This window comes from Cydia strobilella, chromosome 6 (genome assembly GCF_947568885.1).
Source record: "Cydia strobilella chromosome 6, ilCydStro3.1, whole genome shotgun sequence".
In the NCBI taxonomy this organism is placed as follows: domain Eukaryota; kingdom Metazoa; phylum Arthropoda; class Insecta; order Lepidoptera; family Tortricidae; genus Cydia; species Cydia strobilella.
The window spans coordinates 20,922,878-20,949,559 of NC_086046.1; the positions used below are offsets into that span (position 1 = coordinate 20,922,878).

General features: G+C 34.9%; 1 protein-coding gene and 1 non-coding gene across 2 annotated transcripts in view; both read left to right on the forward strand.

Moving 5' to 3' along the window:
* Nucleotides 1-73, forward strand: Trnad-auc (transfer RNA aspartic acid (anticodon AUC)). Its single transcript has one exon. It is a non-coding gene; the product is annotated as a tRNA-Asp (tRNA).
* Nucleotides 74-5,374: 5,301 nt separating this feature from the next.
* LOC134742272 (uncharacterized) overlaps nucleotides 5,375-26,682 on the forward strand; it is a 138,750-nt gene continuing 117,442 nt past the window's right edge. The window contains exon 1 of the mRNA XM_063675319.1: nucleotides 5,375-5,560. The gene's annotated coding sequence lies outside the window, so the exon portion shown is untranslated. The remainder of the gene's footprint in view (nucleotides 5,561-26,682) is intronic.

The following is a 26,682-nucleotide window of genomic DNA, read 5'->3' on the forward strand; positions in this document are numbered from 1 at the left end:
GTCTTGGTGGCTCAGTTGGCAGAGCGCTGGAGTATCAATCCAGAGGCCGTGAGTTCAAGTCTCACCCAAGGCAGTAATTATTCCTCTTAAATTGAATCTAAGCTTAATTAGATTTTGAAGCACGAGTAGGTACAGTCAAATAATTTAATTTCCGAGCCATTTTGTACCTTGACACAGTGACAATAGTATGAGGTCTCTAGCGACTTTTATAAATTGATTGTCCCACGACAAGGTAAGAAATGGGCCGGAAATTAAATTATTTGACTGTACATATGTAACACAACTACAATCTTATACATATTTATAATCTTAAAAATTAGACTACGAGGAAACAGAAGCACTTTTACAAAGACAATAAATAAAAAATAAATATAAATTATAAATATATATGTATTTACACCCCACACAACTATAAACATGCACACACACACACACACACACACACACACACACACACACACACACACACACACACACACACACACACACACACACACATCTCAGCTTTAATTAATTTTAGTTTAGTTTAATTTGTAAGATATTCATTTTAAGTATATGTTCGGTTACTTTGTATGTAACTTTGGTAGGAAGAGCGGGATCTCCTGCCACAAGTATAATTTTACTTACTTGGAGATTCCAACCATAATTTTGCTGTACACAATATTGTAACCAATAAACGCATTTTCATTTAATAGGTATGTTAACAACTTTCCTATCCACTGGTCACAAGGCCACTAACAACAAAATTATACGATTTCCTAGACTGACTTTGCAGAAGCATAAAAAACAAATAAATATTAAATCCCCGCACGGAAGTCAAGTCAAGATCATTTTAATTTAACGAGTTAAATGATAATTAAAACCCAAATGCTTCGAAAGCGTAGTGAGAGGGTGCAAAAAGTGCGCCCGCGCCGGGCTGCGCTCAATGGGAGTGTGACGGCTCTAATTATGACACTAATTGCTCTGATCTAGAGTATCTAGACGATACTATAGCTCTACCGTGAGGTTGGTAAGAAGTTACTATGATCACCTACGGAAGGACTGGTTGAAGGCTTGGCTGCATGAAGCTGATTTATTTTTCACATCACTAATTCGAAAAAGGGGTTTTTCTTCCCTGCTAGGAAGGATCAAAGTGGCACTTTTATTCCCTACTAGGAGGGATCAAAGTAACACTTTTCTGTTCTAGGATACACTATATTTAAAAAAATGCACATTATTTTTTTAGCTTAAATCATATTTTTAAACATCATAATTACCTCATAGGTGATGTGAAAAGCAGTATGTGTCACATGGTAGCAAAATTATTTCCATCTTGGGCGTAACACACTTGAATCCCTCACTACGCTCAGGATTCTACGTTCAGGATGCATAAATGTATCATCAAGTAGTCAATTTGAAATGATTGAACTGTTAATTGAATTCGTAAGCGGTGTACCGTTTCCGATACCTCATGATTGACACCGCGATTTCTATGCGTAATTATCATCATAACCGGTAAAACGCACTGTAATATTCAAAACCATAATGCCGTACATATCCATAACATTTATACGCATTTATTACCTTATGAATTTGATTGGCTGAGTCATTACATTGCGTAGTTACTGAAACATGCGAGTGGCTATTACAATGTTTTATCGGGATATTCATTTAAATATAACATGGTTTTGGTTTTGATTGGGCATTGCACAATAACCTGAGCATTTATGCTTTTGTTTGCATGTTTAAGTGCTTTAAATAGTAGATGTGATGGTTAGCTAGCGGAAAATGCTGCTTATAAGTTGACAAGCAAGGTTATCAGATAAACAGTATGAGTATGAGAAACTGAGTGATGTATAAGATTTATAATTCCTGTATTTCTTTATGTTCATAAGTAATTATGTAGATGTTTATCCGTTAGTGATTCTTAAATAAACAAAATAAAATAACTTTAATGATGTCACGTTTATTATATAGCCACTTTTTTATCGCTTAATTAAGAAGATTTTTAAGAAGTTATGATGGTTATTATTTATTATTATTAAAGCAACATATTTACACAGCATTACAGTTTGCACCAAAGCGCTGGCAAATTTATACATGCAAATAGCAAAACAGTACATAATCATTGAAATACAATTTAGTCATGCAAATAATATTAATTAAAAATATGTCAAGTGATTTTGCAACTACATATACAATTTCATGTCAAACAATACACAATAGGCAACAAGGAAAATTAGAAAGCTATCATTCATCCATCATCTCACAGTATTTCAGACATTCACGACACATATTCAGCCATCTGCTGGCAAACACATCACAGTCAGGAGCTGATGTCAAGAATGCGTTAATCGTCCTGAGTGCTCGGAGAACTGGAGAATTTCTACAAGAAACTGTACGCGCAAGAGGAACAGCCAGAAGACTAGGACATCGCGGCCTGAGCTAGTTCTTAGGCACGAACGGAACCGAAAGTCTTACAAGTCTTGACACCAAGTCGGGACAGTCGCTGTTTCCCCTCAATACATATATATGTCAAAAATTTGTAATTACGTCTTACTTCCAGAGAGTTGAAGCCAAGTGATCCAAGCAAGAACTAAGTAGGGTATAGATAGGGATAGTACCCATATATTTTTTTATACAGGAACCTTAAAAATGATTTTTGGACACAATGTGGTTATAAGTTTGGTTGCGTGCGGTGCGGCTGATTTATGTTAAGCTTAGTAAGTAAAGGTTTATTAAAACCATCAATTTCCTTGTTAAGAAAAGTAGCAGTAGTAGTGAAATACTTTATTGTACAAAAATTTAGACAAAACAGGAGAAAAACACTAGTCATTAGTAGTCACAAAGGCGAACTTATCCCTAGAAAACTAGGTAACTAATTAAGTTACCATGGTAGAGCTGTATATAGGACTGCAGACTTATATTTTTAATTCATTCGTATTAAGAGGATATATTAGCTGAGCTTCTAATCAGATTTGAGAATTTTAAGTAAATATCTCCGTCGCGCTTACGGGGACGGCTTCTAAAATTAGTGCGATAAGGACAACTGCATCAGGCGAAAAATCCTGCGTAAAAATCTCAGAAATCGAGGTTTCGTTCCCGACATTTTCCTCCTCCAAAACTGAACCAATCGTTATGAAATTTTGGGAAGCGAATAAGAAATCCAGAGAGGAAAATGTCGAGAACGTTTGTATGGAAAAATTACCACTAATGTATCCTCTTAATACAAACTTTTTTAATGGATGATGATTAAAAGTCAAAATGGTCATACTCAATAATTCTTTTTAATCTTGAGCTTTTAAATGTTGTACCAAAATGGCAACTGTAATAGTTTACGTAGCTTTGAAAGATAAAATGTAATTTAATTAATCTAATTACTGTTAACGTTAACCAGGGGGTGTAAGTTTATTTTAACTATCTCCGGCAAGCTCGGTTCTCCATACAAACGTAGTTCCGCTCTCATTTTAAAACGACTAGCTATATTGCTCTGAAACTTTGTATTTACAATAGAATAAGGTATATCTATGATATGTCTGTAATTAGTTTAAGTAGCTTCAGATACCATAGTTAAAAAAATACAGCGTATTTAAGTTTTTCATATAAAACTTCTTTTTGCTCTATTTCGTTTGTTTTATAAACTGGAGCTATATAAACTAATTTCAGACCTAGATATACCTCATGTCATTATATGTGCAAAGTTTCATTACAATCCAACACGTAGTTTAAAAATGAGAGCGGAACTACGTTTGTATATGGGAAGGTGCAATTCGGCCGAGCTTGCCGGGGACTCTTAAAAGTCTAGTTAGACACTGATTAATTGCATCGGGGCAGCACCCACTGGTATTAAAGCCTACGCTTCTCTTAATGGCTAAATAACTACTTAAGTAAGAACGGTTTTATACTAAATTCTAACTGTTTTCTTCAACACTATAGTCGGTTAATAAAATTTTACTTTACGACGTAGGTAACGCTCGAGGACCCGTATGGAAGCCCAAGTATTTAACAGTCGTACTGATTATAACGCCTTAGGCCTAAGTTACATTTGTAAGTGTTACTTACGTAAGCTATTTGTTAGAATGAGATAATGATGTTCAGGCGGTTGGTAAAGAAGATGCGTCTTAATTTTCTAGTAGATAGATACTTAGACAGAATACTCTTTATTAGCACACGCCATCAAAGGATACAATACAACATAAGGTTTAATTGCTATAGATCTCTTCCACTCAACCTGTGGGTAATGAAAACAAAAAAATAATCAAAAAGCTGCAAGAAAGTAGATGTTGCAAAAACGCCATTGAGGTCCACTTTTGTACGCACGGTAGCTGAGTTTTGGGGCTTAAACAAGTTTATACAGTATATCGATATTTATTTACATACAAAATATATACAGTGGTACTACGAAATTAATAACTAGCTTAAATCTAAAATAGGCCCTTGAGGCTTTGTACATTACATTTTCACTTATCATAATATGTACAAATCAGCTTCATGCAGCCAAGCCTTCATTCACAGTCTGAATATATCTGAGCATATCTGCTTACCAACTGCTTCAGTTATAATAATAGGATCCTGATCATATTTTTAGTAATCTTTTAGCATTTTTTTATGGTCCCGTACCCAAAGGGTAAAAACGGGACCCTATTGCCATAGAGTAACTTATACTATAGCGGTACTGTCATAGTAAATTTTGTAACCCCAGTAAATTCACTGCCATCTGTCGACACACTTTAAAACTAAAAATAAATATTTATAGAAATACGATAAAATGTATTTAAATATGGATAAATGATTTTTTTTATTTGCATTAATTATTTTTATGATTTTGACCCATGTTCTTTCACTGATATGCGTTAAAATTGTTAAATAACAAACGAAACCGTCAACGCCATCTATACGACAGTAGGCCAAAGCTAGTAGCGCCCTCTGAATGAGAATCAATTTTCTTGATTTTCGAGGCACGTTTTTTCCTTAGACTGTATCCATCTATTACGGAGTTATATCTATCTTTGCTATTACTAAGACTCCACTGTCCGTCTCTCCGTCAGTCCATCTATCCGTCAGTCTGTTACCAGGCTGTATCTCATTAACCGTGATAACTGTTGCCGCTATAACAACAAACACTAAAAAGTACGGAACCCTCGGTGGGCGAGTCCGACTCGCACTTAGGTTTTTTTTTCGAGAACGATTTTTTTGCTCTATATCCAGCAAACCGAGGTTTGAACTCACGATTTTTGAACAAACACACATATGAAAAAACCTAATAGTTACACATATTGCCAACAATTCGCCACCAGTACGCCCGGACTTACGCCCTTCAGTCCAATACGTAGAGCGCGTCTCTTCACCATGGGCCCAACGGTCGAATCCAACTCGAAACTTCAGTTCTCTCGCGTACCCGCGCACGTACGTACGTCTCGTGAACGCGTTTTAATAGTTTTAAACTTTCCGTAACTCGTGTTTGGTTCCAATTGGACTTGATGATTTTGTTTTAGTGGGATTTGTGTTGTGATTGTGACAATGTGGATTTATGTTTGTGTCAGTTTAGGATACTGAGGAGGATATTTTTTATTTCGTTTTTGTAAGTACTTTTTATTTTATTTTAGATGGGAATGAATTTCAGCTGGGATAATAGCTTGTAATTTTCAACGTATGGAATTTTAAACGTTTAAAAAAATTTTTTTTTACTTATAACTTATAAGCAATAACCACGTACAGTCAGCTACAGAGAAGAGTAAAACAAAATCATTTTGCTGGCTGTACATAGTTATGGCAAGTTTTGTAGTGTTTCTAATAACAAAACTTCCGTGAGACACAAACATATTAAATACATTAATAACAGATCACTCACGTCCCGTACGTGATATGTGCCATTTTCAACCAAAAGGGTACTTATTGTCACTTGTCAGTAGGCGCTATTTCCATATAGCTTAAATTACAAATCAACCTTATCGACAACCGACAATGTGGTACCTTTTGGTTGAAAAAGTCACATAAATTTAATAAGTTGTTTCTGCTAACATTGGGCTTGAGTTGAGTAACTTTTAAGGTATTTTGGCAACTATCCAGGGCAAAATGTGGTGGTAGTGGGTGTCGTCACAGAGACATGCAGTCGTAATATAGATATTTATTTGTATAAATAAAGACCAAATATTTTAGTGAGTGTAAAATTAGAATCTTAAGTGTAGCAAGAGATTCAAAAGGCATGACGTGCCTTGATTGATGATGAATTGATGATGAACTTTGGTCTCGGGTCACATACAACTTTTCTTCTCATGTTATGGAATCCCTTTCTCCTTCCTCTTTCTACCGGTTGCATTTCGATAAAGTAATGTCATTCTTCATACTGTTAGTGTCCGGTCCACGTGTTAATGTATTAAAAATACACATTCTGCATACCTATTTAAGACGTATCTATACCGAAAGAATTAAAGTTCTGATTTAAATGTCCCGTTTGTAATTTTCCTCTCTGGATAATCTGGATATGAACATTATTGAAAATATTTTGACACAATTTGTTCTATATCAACTACAGTTATGCTTCTACGTTTGATTTTTTGAATTTTTAATTATTATAAAAGTTAGGATCATTTAAAAATAAAATCGAAAAAAGTCAAACGTATAGTTATTGTTAATATATATCAAATTATGTAAAAATATTTTCAATAATGTTAATATCCAGAGAGGAAAATGGGCACTACGTTTGTATTGAGAAACGGTCATCCCCTGTTACAATGTACGACACGAGGAGATGGTTGTAGAGTAGACTGTTGATCTACCAGGTACTTTAGTCTAGATCAGGGGTAGCAAACCTTTTTTCAGGTACTGATACAGTTGTGCAAGTTGCGGAAAGGTTTCTAAAAGCTGCAAAAGTTAGCGGAAATTTCACAGGTAACAAAGGTATCATTCATTTTGAAAATTGTTTTTTTCTTGAAATAAAACTATGAAAACGGATTATATCGCGTATATTGAATTTATAATACATCCCGACGTTTCGAACCCTTTACAGCGTTTGTGGTCAACGGGTGACTGAGGAAAAATTACAGTGCAAAAATACCCACATATTAAAATAATGAACAATCATAGACTACAAACTTTAAGGCTGGTTGTACATGCAAAATCGGTTGTTTTTTTCTTGTTTAGCCGTATTTGTGTAAAAATGTTATTCAGAATGTATGAATTAAATCTACCAAACTAAGGGGAGGTGGATTGCTATGGATAAACACTTGTGAAGTTAATAATTTTATTTGATTTCAACAGCCAAATTACAATTTATTTACAAAAATACGAATAGCCTATCTCGCCTATGCTTCGCCCATGAAATCCCAGAAAGAAGAGAGCTCTGATGCCTCTGTCGGCCTATTTAAACACAACTGGTTCTACCCCTTCCTCTGCCCTAACTGATCTTGAAGCAGTTTCCTTCGCCGTTGGGTAGATGGCGCTTTCGAGCCATCGATTGATGTGTTGACATTCGGTGTAGTTCCTCGCTCCTCCGCAAGGTGGCGTCAGTGCTGCACTCGATTACCAACATGAAGCCCCGTACATAAAAGTATCCTTAAATCATGAAAATTATTGGATCTATACGATAATACGGTAATTATGAAATGCAAGGCCGTAATTGTCAGTTTATTTTACTCGAACACTGATAAACATACTAGGTGTTAAGAGCACGACAAATCACAGAAATAAATGTGACGATTTCAACCAAAAGGTAACACATTGTCGCTTGTCGATAAGGTTGATTTCGAATTGAAGCTATATGGAAATAGCGCCTTATTGACAACCGACAATAAGTAACCTTTTCGTTGAAAATGGCACAAATTAACATTACAAAATTATGTTGCACGATTTCCATGGGTTCACCATCTCTGTTTTAGGCTGTCTAAACCGTGTTGCAAGTTTAGTTTAGACTAGACTGCTTTAGAGGTAAGGTTCTAGGGCCCAAGTCAAGGGCTTGGATAACTTACATGCATGCTAAGTTATAAGTGCTCTTAGCTCGGGAACCAAATTATAGATCAGTCGATGCTAAGCAGTAATATCAAAATGATAAATAAATACCTATTATAAATATTTTTTGTTAGTGGTAGACATAGCCTTCATTTATATCAACGAATTACGCCCTTTATGTAGGTATAACCTTTTTGTTTATCTGCTATAGCTTTAAATACATAAAAGATGTATTCAAGTAATTCCGAATCATTTCGGAGTATCGGGTTAATCCGGAAGTTATTAATTATACTGACATCATCATCATCATTTTTAAAATTACCCGACATTTAGAAGTTAGTAATTCGGAATCATTCGTGTACACCTTTACACATAACACTTAATATACAAAGTGTTTACATACATACATACATACATACATATACTTACACAACGCAGAAGTTGAACCGCCTATCTTGAGTCCGTCAAAGCTAACTTTGCAGCTTTGCACCAACTTGAGAAAAACAAAGTGAGGAAGTATCAAACACTGTAATAGATGTCATATATTAAAGAAAAAGTGACAACACAAATCAAAATATTTAATAAAATAATTTGATTACTTGAAACTTGATTTGAAACTTGATTTTGATTTGTTCCCAAACTTTTTTAGGAAGAATCCTTAAAAACGTCATATTTTCATAGAAAATTTACATTAATGAAGACAAAAACACACTTTGTCATCGAAAATGTCATGCAAAGTAAGCTTGGTCCGACTCTATGGCAGAAGACAACAAAATACGGTTAGGTATAACAGTTTTGAATGATTCACGGTTAAGTATACCTACTTATACGTATACTTTGAGTTCCTAAATTAGTTTTTTTTTTTTTTATTATACCACGTCGGTGGCAATCAAGCATACGGCCCGCCTGATGGTAAGCAGTTACCGTAGCCTATGGCTGATGGTAAGCAGTTACCGTAGCCTATGCTTTACTGGCTCTTGGTTCTATTACAGCTTTAAACCTAGTTACGTGTTTACGTAGCTGTAATCCTATAATTGAAGAGCATTACCTGAGTCTTGCACTAAAGCACTAAGTCGTGATCTAAATCGGAACAAGTTATTGTTTGTTATTAAAAAAAAACTGGTTTCCGCCCGCGACTTAAGCTCTACAACAATGAATGATTATATTATGTATTTCAAAATATTTAGATCATTACGGTTTCACTCACTATTATTTTTAGTCGCTTTTGGCGACATTAAAGACATGTTACATGTTTCCCAAAGAATCCGAAAAATGTCGCCAAAAGCGACTAAATGACTAAATGACTAAAAATAATAGTGAGTGCACGTGAAATCGTACTGATCTAAATATTTTCAAATATGTCTCACGATAGTTTAAGTTCGGATATTACCTATATATATTATTAAGAGTCTGCAGCAATCTCGGCCGAATTTCACCTTCCCATACAAACAAGTTTCGATCTCGTTTTAAAACCACGTGTTGGATTGTAATGAAACTTTGCATATACAATGACATGAGGTATCGTTCTGTTATTAGTTTATATAGTTCCAGTTTATAAAACAAACGATACAGAGCAACAACAAGTTTTGTATGAAAAACTTAAATTCACTGTATTTTTTTAACTATGGTATCTGAAGCTACGTAAACTAATTACAGGACTTATCCTATTGTAAGTACAAAGTTTCAGAGCAATCTAGCTAGTCATTTTAAAATGAGAGCGTAACTACGTTTGTATGAATAACCGAGCTTGCTGGGGACTCTTAAGGGGCCCACTGACTATCAGTCCGTCGGACGATATCAGCCAGTCAGTTGTTCGGAACTGTCAAATTTTTGTTCTAACTGTTCTAACTCTGTTATTAACCCATTAACATTTAAGGGGGCCCCTTAAATGTTAATCGGTTGATACCAGAGTTAATTAATTATTATAGCGATAAGCGTTAATGGTTATTAAAATATGCCGATGTTTGTATACATTAACGTTAAGGCCCGTTTTTATTAAACTGGAAACGTAGGAGTCCTAATGTCCATGGAAGCATCTTGGCGAGCTAACCAACCTGACCACTTGTATCTTGATAGTTCCACTACGGTTCAACACAGACCACTTATAATAGACGGATCACGTAAAACCACTGGGCTATAACCGCGAAAATCGAAGTTCGCAAATTGCGTTTTCGCGGTAGCCCCTCTGATGTGCCGTCGGAATGATTCTAAAATTGTGAAAATTCCACAAATGAAAATTTCGTAAACTTCTCATATTTTTGTATGGGGATCGAAAGATTCAATATCCAAATTGAAAGTTTCCTTTTTATTTCCTGTGAAAGTTTCTAAAAAAACCGAATATTGTCAAGTAAAACGATTCGCGGTTACCTATCACTCCGCATTAACGCTTCCACACTAACTTAGCATGATGCACTAGAGCTCTTCGGCTATTTTAGTTGCGTTTAGTTTATGACCAAGAGGCTTTTTAGTGCTCCGTGCTCCGTAATAAACTTTATTGTTCACGGAGCACTTATGGGATTCCTTCGGTCTTACAAATTGGTTAAATGCGTTTTTCTCGGAGAGCCTTTGACGTAGATACAGTTATAAACTACCACTACTAACACTGTTTTTGTACTCTTATATGTGTGTGGCAATAAATAATTATTATTCTTATTCTTATTTACTGTGAATTAGTCAAACCAGCTTATTTCTTAATTTTTGTTATTAATTCTATTCTAACTTTAAAAATTGATTTCGTTTATCGTAAGGGCCTTAGACACACTCATAAGTATATTATGTAAGTAAGTATGTGTTTTATATCCACCTTGGTTTTATATCTCAGACACAGATATTTACTAAAACTATAGTCCGAATGCCCTAATCTACACACACACGTGTCTTTTTAGTACAAAATTTGTAAAAAAGCAGGATAATATAACTAATTACAGGACTAGATACCTTATCCTATTGTAAGTACAAAGTTTCAGAGCAATCTAGCTAGTCATTCTAAAATGAGAGCGTAACTACGTTTGTATGGAGAACCGAGTATGCTGGAGACTTAAATGTTAATCGGTTAATACCAGAGTTAATGAATAGGCCAATTGGACTGTCATTTTAGTAACAAGTTTTGAATTTTGCGATGTATATTTGTAATACGGAGTCTCCGCGACGTAGTCTGTAGGGTCAAGTAACCAAGCGCTCACGGCGCGGCCTATCGCGCGGGTCGCTAGTTCAGACCCTGCGGTCAGTTTATATAATTCATCAAGTTCTCAGTATCAGAGAGAAAGTTTTCTCTCTGGTACTGAGGAGCTTAATGAACGACTCTCGGATTATATTATATACTAGAAGCTCTGTGAATTGTAGACCTCGTGTTTAAGGTTCATAAGCTTAAAAAATGTTTTCAGAAAAAATGTGTACCATTAACTTTTTTAATATAACAACTTTTTGGTTCAAAATATTTATCAGTACGGTTTTTACTCACTGTTATTTTTAGTCGCTTTTGGCGACATGTTTCGGATTCTTTGGGAATCCATCCTCAGGCACGAGTGTCCGCGGCGGTTGTACGTCGTGCAACCTTCGTGCAAACCGTACTGATAAATATTTTGAAATATGTCTCACGATAGTTTAAGTGCAACTTTTTGGTTATTTCAACTTAGAATCACGAGGAAGATTTTTAAAAAAATATGAAAAAAGAGTCCCCAGTTTTTCATATATAGTCCTCGAAATAAACCCATAAGTAGATAGTTTAAAAAAAGTACCTAAATGGAATTGTTTTTCTGAAAATGCCCATGTAATATACCTAGTGATCTCGTCTCCAAGATTGATGGGCGATAAAATATTTAAATGAGCGCGAAAGCGCGTGCACATCGCGTGTCGATTGTTTAATTAACTGCCCGTTATTTTATTTTGTCAAGTTTTAGATCACGCTACGATTTGATTGATATCTTTGAAAAGAACATTGATATACATTCTTGGTAATCTAAGTAACTAATATATATCATTAACAATAACAATAAATTGCAGTATAAGGTATACTTTTTTTAACTTCAAGTTGTTTTGTTGCTCAATATTTGTTTTTTTTTAAATAAATAAACCACCCTCAACCAAGTTGTTGGAAACGTGAATCATGAACGAAAGGTTTAAAAATAGTATTTTTATAACTGAAACATTATTTGCTTCTATCTGGCGAGTGACGTTCTTTTATGTAAAATACCTGAAGTTACTATTATAGGGCGCCAATAAAAAAACGCTGGCACTCTGAGCGCTCCGCAGTCATTCCGATGCCATGCTATTATCATTAAAGCGTAACATCGTATCATTGATTTGGCTGAGGCCAAGTGCTTTATTCAATTTTTAATCTAATTTTAATGTAATTTCAATGTGAGTAGGCGTTTAGTAAAGTTGGGCTTAGCATCCATTGTAGCGGGTGCGCAAGAACCAGAGGTAGTTCTTATGAACTTTAACTATAAAAAAACTCTATTTTTAAAACTATTAGAGTGCGATCGACACTTTTGGCGCGTTGTTCCACCCGGTGTTGTTAAGGCGCTAGTCGCTATTTTTGGCCGTAAACTCTTACTTTCTAGAGCATATATCTTCTTAACGGTTCAACAAAAATTATGAAAAAAATATTATTTAATTATTATTTCGTTTACGTAGTACCACTGTATATATCTTGTATGAAAAAATATATATGAATCTACATTTTATGAACAACATTCCTAACGTTTCCCTTTTCCTAACTTATAGTTTCTCCATAAAAGGAACATTACGACAGGCCGTTTTGCGACTAACTTTGCTTATATCTCCTAAACGGTTTATTCGATTAAAGTTATTTTTAAACTAGAATAAATGTTTTAACAGGCACTACAAATGCAACGTTTCATAATGTTAAATTTTTTTTTTTTTTAAGAAATAGAATATTATTCAACATTCAAGGACAAATCAGCGACTATCGTCTTAATGTTGACTGTCACGTTAATATACCCAATAGTTAAAACTCGTCTTGTTATTGGATTGGAAGTTAGTATCATTGCTGACCGTAGATCGGAGTTGGCGTAGCGAGGAATTAATCGCAGCTGATAAGATAGCTCATAAGCCGTAAATATCAGGCCGACTGGCCTCTTGCAGATGAGATTTGCATAAATATAGCTCTCCGATTGCATGTGCCTTTGTTTAAACTAGCACTTTGTGAGTCTTGCAAGTTGCATTAATTTAAGTAGGTTCATATATTTTACTTTTTTTTAGTGAAGTAAAGGTTTTTAAGTAGCACTTGTAAGTCTTATAAGAAGATTAAGTAGTATTCTTTAAGTTGGTACTGTAAAAGCTCCACAAATTTCTATCAATAGGAAACTCCAGGTATTGTAATGACTCACCACTATAATTTATGTTTAATAACCGTCTGTTTCTCAAGAAAGAAAATAAAATAAATAATAAATATTTTGGTAGACAATCACTAATTGTTACTTACTTACTTACTGCTGTGGCGCGACGACCCGAAGTGGATCTTGGCCTCCGACACCAAAGACCGCCATGCTACTCTGTCCAAAGCCGTTTCTGTCCAGTCGACGGCGCCGAGTTCGCTGAGGTCTTTCTGCACTTCGTCTCTCCAGCGGTACCTAGGGCGTCCAGACGGTCTTCGGCCACTTGGTACTCCAGAGTACGCCCTCCTGACTGCGTGATTTTCCCCCATCCTGACTACGTGCCCGAGCCATCGGAGCCTGGCGGCTTTCGTTTCTCCGATGATGTTCGGCTCGGACACCAGATCTTCAATCTCCTGGTTCTTGCGGAGTCTCCAGGTTCCATCCTCTCGACGTGTGGGTCCCAATATCTTGCGGTAGATCTTCCGCTCGGCTACCAGCAGCGCGCGCTCCTATTTTTGTGTTAGTGTCCAGGCTTCGCATCCGTACATAAGAATTGGCCTTATGACAGTTTTGTATATTCGAAGCTTCGTGTTCCTGGTCATTAGCTTGGACACTAACACTTTGTGCAGGGCAGCAGCACAGCGTAGAGCATTCTGGATCCGGACTTGTATCTCGCCCTCTCTCTGGTTGGTATCTGTGTATTGTTTATTTGTGTAAAATTATCGTGTAAAATTGTATACATGTAACTTATTACCAATTCAATCCAGTCCCACAGTATACTTAAATTAAATACTTAGCAAGCATGCATAACTAATTTAGGAACTATCCGCTATCACACCAATAAATGGCCTTACCGGGAATTGAACCCAGGACCACCTACTTTGTCGGCAGGGTCTACTAACATACCTATTTGTAAATAACGTAACGTATATGTAACGTATAAAATTTTATTACATACACTACACGGAACGACCCGGTAGTAATCTAGGGGTGTAGGAAGTATACTTTGTTACTGTCTAGGCTAATATACACCATTAATCACGGCTTGCACTAATCTAAGAACAACTTCAGAGCGATCACACGGTGTCAGCCAAAAAAGTCTTGCGTACACGGAACACGTAGTGCCTTATATTGTGCACGATAGAGGACAAAAAGGGGCATAAGTAACTGTCAGAATAATATGACGATGTGACGTTTAAGACTTGCGTGATGGAGGGGCTTATGTCGCGCGGCAAAAAGCTCGACGCAAGCGCATAGCGTGCGCGAGCGCACGATGTGAAGCGCAGTATGTACTTAGACAGTTATGCAATAGTCCAAATAGTAGATGCAGCATGTTTTTAAAAAGTAAGAATAGTATTCGGCAGGCCTTAAAAGTTTTACAGAAAGTTAAAGAAAGTTTATATTTTAGATTGCGACAGATTTTTTTAAACTAGAGATTTTTCGATGTGGAAACATTCGCAAGTTGGATACTTTTGTTTGCACCACTGAGTTATTACTGTATTTTCTAAGAATGTAAATTGTAATGTTATGTTGTGATTTGTGATTATTTGGATGAATGTTTAATTTTAATTTTGTACAACTGTACTTTTTTGACTTTCATAGGTGCATTATGTTAATGCCTAAATTGAAATAAAGAAACCCGTTGACCACGAACGCTGTAAAGAGTTCGAAATGTCGGGATGTATTATAAATTCAATATATGCGATATAATCCGTTTTCATAGTTTTATTTCATGAGTAACTATCGCGGTAACCGAAGACAATATTATGAAATAAAGAAAAATGAATTGAATTGAATAGGGATTGCTGAAGAGACGACATATCAAACAATTAAATTGTGGCAATCACAACCTGTACCATGCGACCAAAACGTCTTAAGATACGTAAAATTCATGGCGCTTACGCCTTTAGGTCGCGAGATTCACGCTCCGCTTCTATGGTTTGATGGTTCTCTGTGCCGGTTCTATACGTTAATTACGTTAGTAATAATAGTTCAATGGTTTGCACATCAGTATAAAATGAAAATGATTGATTGCCTTTACTCGTATTAAAGGCTTGTGGCAGATATTTACGCTCATGCACACTAAAGTGACAATACCATGCTATTGTTAACCATTATCTCCCTAAGAAATGTATCTTAAGCAAAACAATAAATATGCCTTTCTCAGGTATGAAAACAACTTCTATTATCAAAGACATTACAAGTAAATTATATGTAGATCATATGTAGATGTCATATCGAGCCAGCTTTCTTGGTTTTGACAGACGGTAAAAAGCTAACAAGCGAGGCTAATGGTTTGGAAACAAAGAGTATGTTTCCTGAAACTTGTCGGGCGCCATGATGGATCGCGTGCAGCGCTCGTTTAACTCGGGCTGGGTTTGTTATATTTTAAACTAAATAGCGAATTCGTTTGTGCTTCGCAGTTCACACAACAATCAGGGCATGAGCATTTTTTTAGAATAAGTAGTCTGGGATACTTATCTTATTTAGAAATCCGTTTCTTCCTTTTGACGTACGGAACCCTAATATGGGTTACTTTGATAGTTTTAAAACGGCCATAAAATTACCATTATTCATTATTTACTGAAACTGTTCATTTAACTAGTTAGATTACTATATTAAATTGATGTTCACCTACTGTAATAAATCCCGCATAAATATATATTATAGCTTAAAAACTAGAATTTCAAAGTCGCCTCTGCATTTGAAAGCCACCCCGTTTTACGGTATTTCTCTTTACTCCAATGTTTTTTTCTGTTGTTATAAAAATGTCACTGCTATAATCATGAGATCATGACACAGCATTAAACCATCCATCTTAGGCTAATTCACTTAGATATTCCGTTTTTATCCCAAATTAGTCCCATTGTATTTATCAGTACGGTTTTTACTCACTATTATTTTTAGTCGCTTTTACGCAGTGCACGACGTACAACCGCCGCGGACACTCGTGCCTGAGGATGGATTCCCAAAGAATCCGAAACATGTCGCCAAAAGCGACTAAAAATAATATTTATTTATATTTATATTTATATTTTGAAATATGTCTCACGATAGTTTAAGTGCGATTAGTCCCATTGTGTACACAAAAATGATTTAATGGCATGTATCATTGACACGAAGTATTGTGGTTGCGATTGGAAATATTTCACAGATAAGTGGTCTTATGACGGTCCATTGTTCGACGGTTGAACGACCACTTTCCGAGTGATTGTTTGTAAACAATACGTTTCCGCAATTGGTGCGTTTGGTTTTTGTCCGTGAAAAACTGTTGAAATCACTGTTTCGTAAAACTTTCTACTTATATGTAGGTACACTTAAAACTACCTATACATATCAAACTGACATTTATTTTTGTTCTGATGTATTTAAAAACGTCATGCACTGTTTTGAACGAATTTGCAGTCAAAATATGAATGCAGAAATGTATTTTTAAATTTGATGTTATGTGCTCGAAAAGCTCCTAATTAGAGAAATGGGCAATTCGACAACACTTTTGTTTTGATACTGACATACATATCCATAGCAAATTCAGATCAAGTTCACAAACTGTTATTACGATCAGAATACTCATGTAGTGTATAGATGCTTATGTAAGTGTATTCCAATGATATATAATCGATGATCTTATGAATAAAGTGTAGTCTTATTTAGAATCTGGTTATATCAATACGTCTCCCGACTTCCATCCTCATACTTATTTAAGATAGCAATCAGCGATCGAACATAAGCCTTATGTTGCCACAAAAAACATTAAACAGCCAATCATTGGAAATATAATGTGTTGCGTGTTGCGTCCCTTTCCTTTAAAATCAGAAACGAATGATGCCGCAGTTTCCTTTGCGTACACAGCGAAGTATGTTTAGCGTATTATGGTAGGTAGCTTTTATATTCTTAAAAAAGAAGTCTAATTCGAACGTACACTGACATCCAAATGACATAATTCGGTTGGACTAAAGCAAAGGGGGTGCCGACACAAATTTTTCATTGGAGTGATGTTATTATGACACCTATTTTTTATTGTGTTATTGTAGAGAATACGCTAAAATAAGCATGTTTTGCACGAAAAACTTTACTCTAAAATCAAAAATTGTCGAGATATTTGACCCGCAAGTTGAAACCACTACTTGACAAATTAAAATCAATCATTTGGAACAGTAAATTTAAGTAACAGAGACAAGATAGGTGCGACGACGAGCGAAGCGAGGAGGAGTGTGTTAGGTTGAACGCGATGATCGCGATCAGACATGTTATTGTACCTACTAAAAAAATTCTAAAAGTCTTTTTTTTGCACCCCCTTTGCTTTAGGCCAACCCATAATTCAGTTAATGTGCATTTCACTCGTACCCGTCCGTACATGTATTTGCGCGAGCCACACGCACGATAGCAAAATGACATTCAGATATTATTCATATATCAGTGTAGTACAGTCGAATTGGCCTGAGAGACGAGTTGTGTGCGTAGGCGGTCGTTGTTTGGTTCGGTGAATGTTTGTCGATATTGGTTCAAGTGCACGCGTTGAAGTCTTTTGTTCGTAGACTATTAGCGTAGCTATGAAAACTTATTATGTATTATAGGTATTATAATCGTACATATTTTTATAACCTATTGACACTTGTTTGTACGAACAATTTGAATTTGTAATAGATATTTTATTATAGTACCTTACCTACTAATATCAATGTATCCTATTTTTTAATCTAATCTGAAAAAACTTAAAAAGGGTAAAATAATATCTGTTAATAATTTTAATACTTGCACTATATTTTAAGGGTTGTTAAAAATACTAAATTAAGTATAATAATATCCTTTCATCTGTGGCTTGTCAAAGAAGTGCTATTTAAATAGTGATCTTGATATGTTCAAATTTTGAATTTAAAATTGCCGCAAAAATTGATGCCCGATTCGGGTCTCCCAGAGATGAAAGGATAAGCTTGATAAGAATTAACTGTGATTTTTGATGTACGTACATGGTAGCAAATAAAACTACACGTCCTATCACACAAATCCATAAATCTCAAATCAAGAACCCCATGATTTCATGACACCATTAAAAGCGCCTAATCCCAAATAAAAACAGCCCTTCTGCTACCGAACACTTCACAAAAGAATATTTATCTAACAAACACCATCAACTTACGCCCTTTCACGGAAAGGGTCAAAAAAGCCGTTAGACACCAGAGCCCCAGAGCCCAGAGGTCCTAATTACTTTTAAAAAACTTGATTATATCGAGTCAGACAACCGGTATAATTATACTACCTATTTTGTTCCAAACTGGACTTAATTACTTAGTCAAGAGGGTATAGATTAGCTTGTATATTGAATTGCATTCCAAATCCTTTGTGTTATAAGGAAGGGAGAAATGCCGCGAGTTTTGGCGTTAGGCGGGCGTTCCATTGATGGTATGCTATGCCGAAGAGTAGGAGTTAAAATAAAAGTAAAGATCCTATCTTTAAAATTCTTTAAACTTTATTGCATAATACCACTGTCACACTATTAAAACGAAAGTGGACCACCGGCGCTAAATCGCCTTTTCATACAAACGTATCTACATTTTTCTCTCTGGATATTAACATTATCGAAAATATTTTGACACAATTTTTATGGTTTAAGAATTTATTTCTCCAAAAGACTATTACAATTCACTTACATAGAGAAATACAAACAAACATTATATACATTATTTACAGAGTGCACGAATAACATAAAATATATTCTAAAACAGAATAAAGTAGCTTATTTATTTTTACAAGAAAAAAGTGGGTATGTACAGTATGAATCGGCAACTGGTAAGCTATAATAATATAATTTGATGTATTAAATCGAAAAATGTGAAACGAATACAGTACATTCTGTAAAAATATTTTTCATAATGTATCCAGAGAGGAGATTGGGGACTATTTACGTCTGTGCATTCGTCCCTTTTAACCTTTTAAGTGACAATTTATGTAACGGCTTCTTATTCTTAGGGTTCGTTGCTCCAAACTGTTTGTCATCGTTAAAGAGTTCGCTAAATTTTATTTTATGGAAAGTTTCATAGTGACGTTGATCAGTCTGTCAAGTACCCTTAGTCTAATCGGTCCGATCGGTCGGAACCTTAAAAATTGCCGCATTTAAACTCACTTTTTACGAAATTAGTATATTTTTGCACAATGGTCACCCGATACCTACTCTTGTAGCAGGTACCCTGTCACAAAAACGCCATATCTTCGTAAATATTTCTCTTGACATGTGACCGTTTCCTTTCAAGAGCCTCACAATAGTTCGGATCAGATTACTGAGTGTATGTTTGAGACCGCTTCGTCAAAGCAAAATGCAGGCATCCACTGTTAATAATCGCACATCCATAAATGTGCGGTAATTTTTTGTATTCCTCTAAACATTATTAATTAGTCAAAGCTTATTGGTCTCGACTACGTTAATTAAAGTTTTGATAATATTCCAAAGACTCGATATCGAGACGTATAAATTCATGTATCGTCAGTGTTGTATCATATTTTATTAATTTCTGTTTTTTATTCCAGATACTGTAATAACAGTTAGACTGGCTAATTTACTGCCCAAACATTCTGCTTTTTTACCAATTTTGTACTCAACTGTAATTTTTGTGTTTTTATCTGTAATACAAAAATTAGCAATATCAAAAATCTGAAATATGTCATAAATTCATATGAAACACAATCCGACTTTTCAAGCACGTTTAACAATTATTTTCAGGCTTACATTTTTTAAATAAGTCACATAACAACAATTAGCCTCATGCATGAAGTTTATATTTGAACGAAATATGTTTTATTCGGATGTTTGTTACCGTTATATCATGTTACAAATGCATTTCCGTTTTTAAATAACCATTTAATTACTTAAAATTATAAATAAAAAGTACAAACATTTGCCCGCGAAAAGCTAGTGAGTGAAACGCTCGAAACGCCACGTGACGTCACGCGTTCGACAGATTAGTGTCATTAGTAGCAAACGTCAGTTGGGCCGCCCAACGTGTGACGTCATCACGCTCTGTCGAATTCGCGCCAAAAATTATGAGCGTTTCAACCGCTCAAAAATTTTCAACTTTTTAAATATTTTTTAATAAAATAATGTTAAAGTTTACAAAAGTATTTTTATCATTTCCGGTGTTCCAACGATATAAATTATGAATCCACAAATAAAAATAAATTCATGCATGGAGCTAATTGCGAAATCTATAAAACCGTGTCGACAACGAGGTCTGCCGTTACTACAACAAAAAGATAAATAACAACTTTCCATGACACTGTGCTCATGCGCCCATCCTTATTCGAACAAGCAAAAAACGTTTTGAAATTTAATACATACACAAAACCGTATTTGAAATTAGAATGATAAGTGTACAAAATATGTATTTGTGACCCCTTTCCAAGTTCAGTCCCCTTTAGACAAATGGCTCCTTTCATTGTGGGAACTAAACTGGTTCTGAATAGAAAGTAACTATCTTGATACGTCACTGTTTTGGACGAATTTGCATTCAAGATGAGCCGTTCGTGTAATTTCGTTTAAAAACAGGCAATTTGTGAGATAAGCGCGTGAATAAATGGCTTCTGAGATGTGTTGTTGGAATAAGTTACTCAATAGTGGTTGTTTAAATTACGCATAAAAACAACCATAATCCGACAAGATGGCTAAATCAATATTTGGAGTTTAATCCCACGGTGTTTTGTCCACTAATGTGAGGAAAATACCGAGTTTTTAAGTGAATCTAGACAAAACATACAGGAATTTGTTTTTATTTTGTCTTTAAATGATTAGTGTCATTAGGATAGCACACGAACGTGTTTCGAGTTTTCTCTTAGTAATTTTTCATGAATTTATTTTTTATGTTAATTTTACTTTACATGTGGGTGATTTAAGTAGTTTTAGCTTGTTGGATGTGTCAAGATTATGATCGCATGATAATAAGATATTCAAGTGCGTGTTTTTGGTAGAAGTTCATAATAAAATAGTAATTATAGAGTGTTTAACTTCACGTAAGTATTTAAATAATTAAAGTGACTGCAATGAAATTACTAGACTTTTTCAGTCCAAATAAACCTCAGTCCAATCTGTTCTGCGTGCAACTAAACGAACTAAATCCTTAAATCCAATTAAAATAACAGTTCCACATAGGGTTCCTACCCTATCTAACACCAATAACGCCATGTTTATTTTCATAAACTCATCACACCATTGAAATCCACTGCACATTCGCATTAAAAACATCCCTTAATCTTTTGTTAGCCGGCATTACATCATAGTTGCATAGAACCTAAAGGACTTAAGGCGGTTCCCTGAGCCAGAAGGCGAAAAATCTCCTTATATGATCATGTTTTTCTAAGAGGCGTTGATATTCGTAGACGTGGAAAAAATATATGTAGATCTTGACTATATTATCTTTAACAACATAGCTTCCGATACACGAATTATGACACTTCGCTCGATACAATTAATTCCCAAAGTAACCTCTAACTCGGACTTTTAATCCTACTTTACTCGGTTATTTATTATGTGATACTATAAACAAAAAAAGAAGAAAAAACAATCTTAACGTAAATAGTGATTTTATAGCTTTAGAATTTCGATATTGTAAGGTAACGTTTTTAAAATAAATAAAAACCGACAAAATTCGATCAAAATTGACACTTGGCGCGTATGTTCTTTCCCGTTCATTCTTGCGAAATGTGACAAAGACAGCGGCAAACCGATGGAACGGCCTTAAGTCTCTATAAATCCCCTTTAAATTGCCCTTTTGTTAAAGAAGACCTTTGGTACCGGTAGTATAATCCATTGTTCTGTTGCGTTCATTTTCCGGTACAGTAATAAAGGTCTAACATAATTGGCACTTACGTCTCAAGTGTTTGTTTTTATACGGTAGTTGTATGGGGTTAGTGTCAGTAAGGGCGTAAGCGCTAGTCGTGTTAGGGTGGCATTTGCGTGGGGTCAGCTATGAGTGCTCTAGATGACTGCTATTGATCGAGCAACGGAATCGGCTCGGTATCCCACTGAGCAACACACAAGCGACGAGAATCGGCGGCAAACCTGTAATTGAAATTTAATTTAATTAAACGTGACTGTTTATTGTTTTTTTATATAGTATTAACAAAATGACAATGTAATAAACGAATTAATAACTTATTATAAACTAAATATACCTATGTATAAAACTAAATTAAATCTAAAGGCCTTAATAAATCTAAAATTAAATATACTTAGGTACTAAATTCTACTTTTTATGTTTAATTTTACATTTCAATGCTTAAACTGGTGCCGGTAACACCTTACGCTCTCAATTATAATGTTCTTTTGTAGGAAATTTGACAATGTCATAGACAGTAGTTGGTTTGTTTTTTTCTCGCTTCCTCTTTTCCCTTACGACAGCACACACCCTCGACTGCCACTGCTTTATTTATATGAAGCTGTAAACGTCAATTTGATGTCATTGTCACACGGGGGCGCACCGGTGCTTTGTCAGTTGACTTTTGTCTGTCAATCTAGACTCGAAAACGGCGTATCTCCATTAAATATACATGTAACATACGACCTTTTTAAGTGAATGTAACGCGATACGGATATGTTTATTACGACGAGCGAATCAAAATGACATAAATTTTTTGGTGGAGGGTAGATTGACAGTTACACGACTTACACAATGCAGATAATAATACGAGTACTTGAATTATTTTTTTTACATTTTGCTCGAGCTGATGATGTTCCCTCGTGTGTCTACTGTACTATATCGCCGCCGCTATACTTACTCAACCTCGTATCTGCAACACCTATTTGATGACAAAAACACCCGTATTCCGAATGAAATCCATCAAATAGTTGTTGCAGATATGAGGTTGAGTAAGTATAGCGACGATATTGAATTCTGCAAATAATACAATTATGTATTTTGAACGGATTACTCAGGTAATTTTTATATGATCGAGTCTCATGTAATTTATGCATTTTACTAATAATATATATGTATAACAAAACTTCTGTGAGACACAGACATATTACATATATTAATAACGGGTCACTCACGTGTTTTAAGTCGAATACGCTCGACATGTTTCACTCCGTCACCGTCGACGCAAGCTCCTGATGACGCTTCTCGGTACGGAGTGAAACATGTCGAGTGTTTTCGACTTAAAACACGTGAGTGACCCGTTATTAATATATTTTAATTAATTAATTAATTATTATTATTTGTAATGCAGGCAGGCAGTTTAAACAACTGATAATGCCTGTATCCAGAGTCGTAAACCGAGTTCTCAGTGTTGAGTAGAATTTGCTTTGTGCTTATCTCATTTATTATTAAACTCATTGACACTTTGGGCTTTGGGCTTTTATATTTAATATATATGTATGTTAAAAATACTCTTGAGTGTCTTGAGTGTGTGTTATCGAGATATAGAATAACAAAGAAGGCAACGTAGAGCATTGCCGCTTAATTTAATTATTTTGATAAATCAATATCTTGTGAGAGAGATTTAATTTGTGGTATTTTCTATATAAAGGGACCTTATTGTCGATGTCGCTTACGCCATTATAACGATGCTCCGATATAAATACAATGCCGCGCGACGCTGTGCGGCGTAAGCGCCATCGACAATAAGGTCCCTTTTCTAGAAAATGTCCCATTTATCTTGTTATTGTTGACGAGAACGTCTCAGCGGCCGGGATTCAATTTGTATGGAAATATTTAACCAGGTGCAAGAGCTAATTTATATTCGGCTCCTTCATACATTATCAAATAAATATTTATACATTTTCGCCTTATAACTTCACTATAAGGTTCATAATTGCATGACATCGATTATATAACCGAGTTAAATTCACGTTAAATTAAATCATGTTTATAACGAGATGCGTTTAAACTTTAAATAAGGTTATTAATGTTTATTATTTATTATTCAATGAAAGGGCTTGTAGCGGTTATGCAAATTATGCATATGTAGATTTGTATGTAGATTCTGTTGTATGAATTAAGAATCCGCTTTTTTTTTTAATGTGATATTCAGCAAACGAGCAGACGAGCCGCCTGATGGGAAGCAGTCATCGTCGCCCATGGACGTAAGCAACATCACAGGAGCCACTTAAGCATTGCCGACCCTTGAGAACCCTAAATACCCGCTTCTTGAAGAATCCCATGTCGTAGCACAAAGGAAATACCTCAGCTTTTGTGAAATCTTAAAACATTGAAGCTATTTAGTGACGTTTACTAATTCCATATAATAATATCTCAATAGCCCAACGGTCTTGAGTCTTGAAACTACGGCCTGCTTACTCCGGCCGACGAGTTCTTACTTTTGGTACAGACTACTATCTGGGTAGTCTTACTACTTATATTTGCAATTTATTTATTGTAAGCTTAGTTAAGTAGTAATTAGTGTTAAATAGTGTAATTGTAGTTGTCTGTAAAAAATTTCATGGGTGATCCTTGCCTGTTAATAAACATTTTATTATTATAAGTAGTAGTAGTAGAAGTAAATCACTTTATTGTACAAAACAAAAATTGTTAACATGAAATTCATATAAATATTATTTATTATATTATTAACAGAGATTTATTGAATTGTATTTATTTTAAAATTTGTGGCCGTGACAGGCAACAAGCCCCATATTACAAATACCCGATAGAGTAACATGGGTCTCTATTGTTTGACATAATTATTGAAAGTCATAATGTAATGTTTGTCATATTATCATTAGTCATAATTTGGTTTTTCTCAGAAACGCGTAACTTTTCAGGTTTGCCATAAAACAAACCTAACCTAACCTATCTATAGGATAACCCGAGAAAAAAGTTAACGGTTTCAGAATTGTGACTAATGATAATATGACAATCATTACATTATGACTTTCAATAATTATGTCAAACAAAGGGACCCCGAGTAACATATACCTATATACATTTTATAAATGTACAAAAAACTTTATCCAAACTTTAAACAAACTCTATTTAGGCGATAAAACGGCGTGGAAATGAATATTAAATTATGTAGGTATGTGTTACTCACTTGGCTAAGCTAAAAAGAGTAAAAAGTCTTTACAAAACTGTGTATACCTGCTGATGGAAACAACCATGACACTGTTACGATTGATTTAGCTATCGATATATATGATATAATTGCTAAATATTTATCAGTACGGTTTTTACTCACTATTATTAAAATTGTAAGCTTTTTTTCTATGTTTTTTTTATATTTACTTAATTCATTGTGCATTTTATATTTCATTATTGTTTTTATTTTTTCTCTTTTGTTGTTTAGTATGTATAGATTTTTTTTGTTTGTGGTAGTTACTTACTTTTTTGTCTGTGTTTTTTGTTAGTGTCGTTGGCGTATGTGTCGCCACCAACTCATAGTTTTAAGTCAGGTCCCCACTGAAAACCAGCGCCGCGGATTACCGCGGCATTATGCTGAGTGGGGTCCTATTTTAGCGTCCAATGTTTTTATGGAGACTACGTTTGTATGGAGAACTTAATTATGTAAATAGCTAAGCTGTTATGTACAAAGTGTACAAACTATTATATAATCTAGTAATTTACTGCCACAAAGTATGCAAATATTAGAAGTTAATGCAAATCTTTTGTCCATCAGAAATACGTATATAGAAGTCCATGTTTTCATTAGACATGTGCTTTACTATAAAAACTTGATTCAATTTGCACCAGTTACACGTTAACACTTTCCTGTATCGCTAATTAATTTAAAATGTAATTTATGTAAAGCTTGAATTGCTTACTTAGAACTTCTGGTTTAGATCTACTGCCATTTAGGGACAGTCTATACTAGACTAGAATGTATTATGTAACTGGGATTTCTAAGGCTGTTAGGACCTTTATGTGTTGGGTAGTGATGAAATGTCACTTGACGGAAGTGTCCTTTCTTAAGCGCACGCGCCGAGGCGAGACTTAAATGGGGTTTGTCTAATTATTGTCAGATATAGAGACACAGTCCTGATTATTTATAGCAGTAATTTAACAACATCAACGTAAATACTCTGCTCCTGTAACAACAGGAGACTTAAGTATTCATTTAATCGTGCAATAAAGTGAAGAATACATTTAAATTTCCAATACTTAGTATTAGTACCGTAAAATGGGGTGAGTAGGAGCAAAACTGACATTCAAACCTCGATAACATTTTATTTTTACATATGCAAACTGAATGGTGTATTAATAAGTGTTCCGGACGTTGTTATTTTATTTTGGGCAGTTCCATTTCATAACTTTGACGATAAACAGGAAAAACCACCGCACCCCGTAGTCCCTCGTAATTGGGGTGAGATGGGTTTTCATACAAAGGTGATTTTGGAAGATTGTTGGATCGTTTTTTTATTATTATGAGTTACTATAGCTCCATTTTAAATTTAATTACATTATTTTTGTAGCACCTTCTCTCCCCATTCATAACC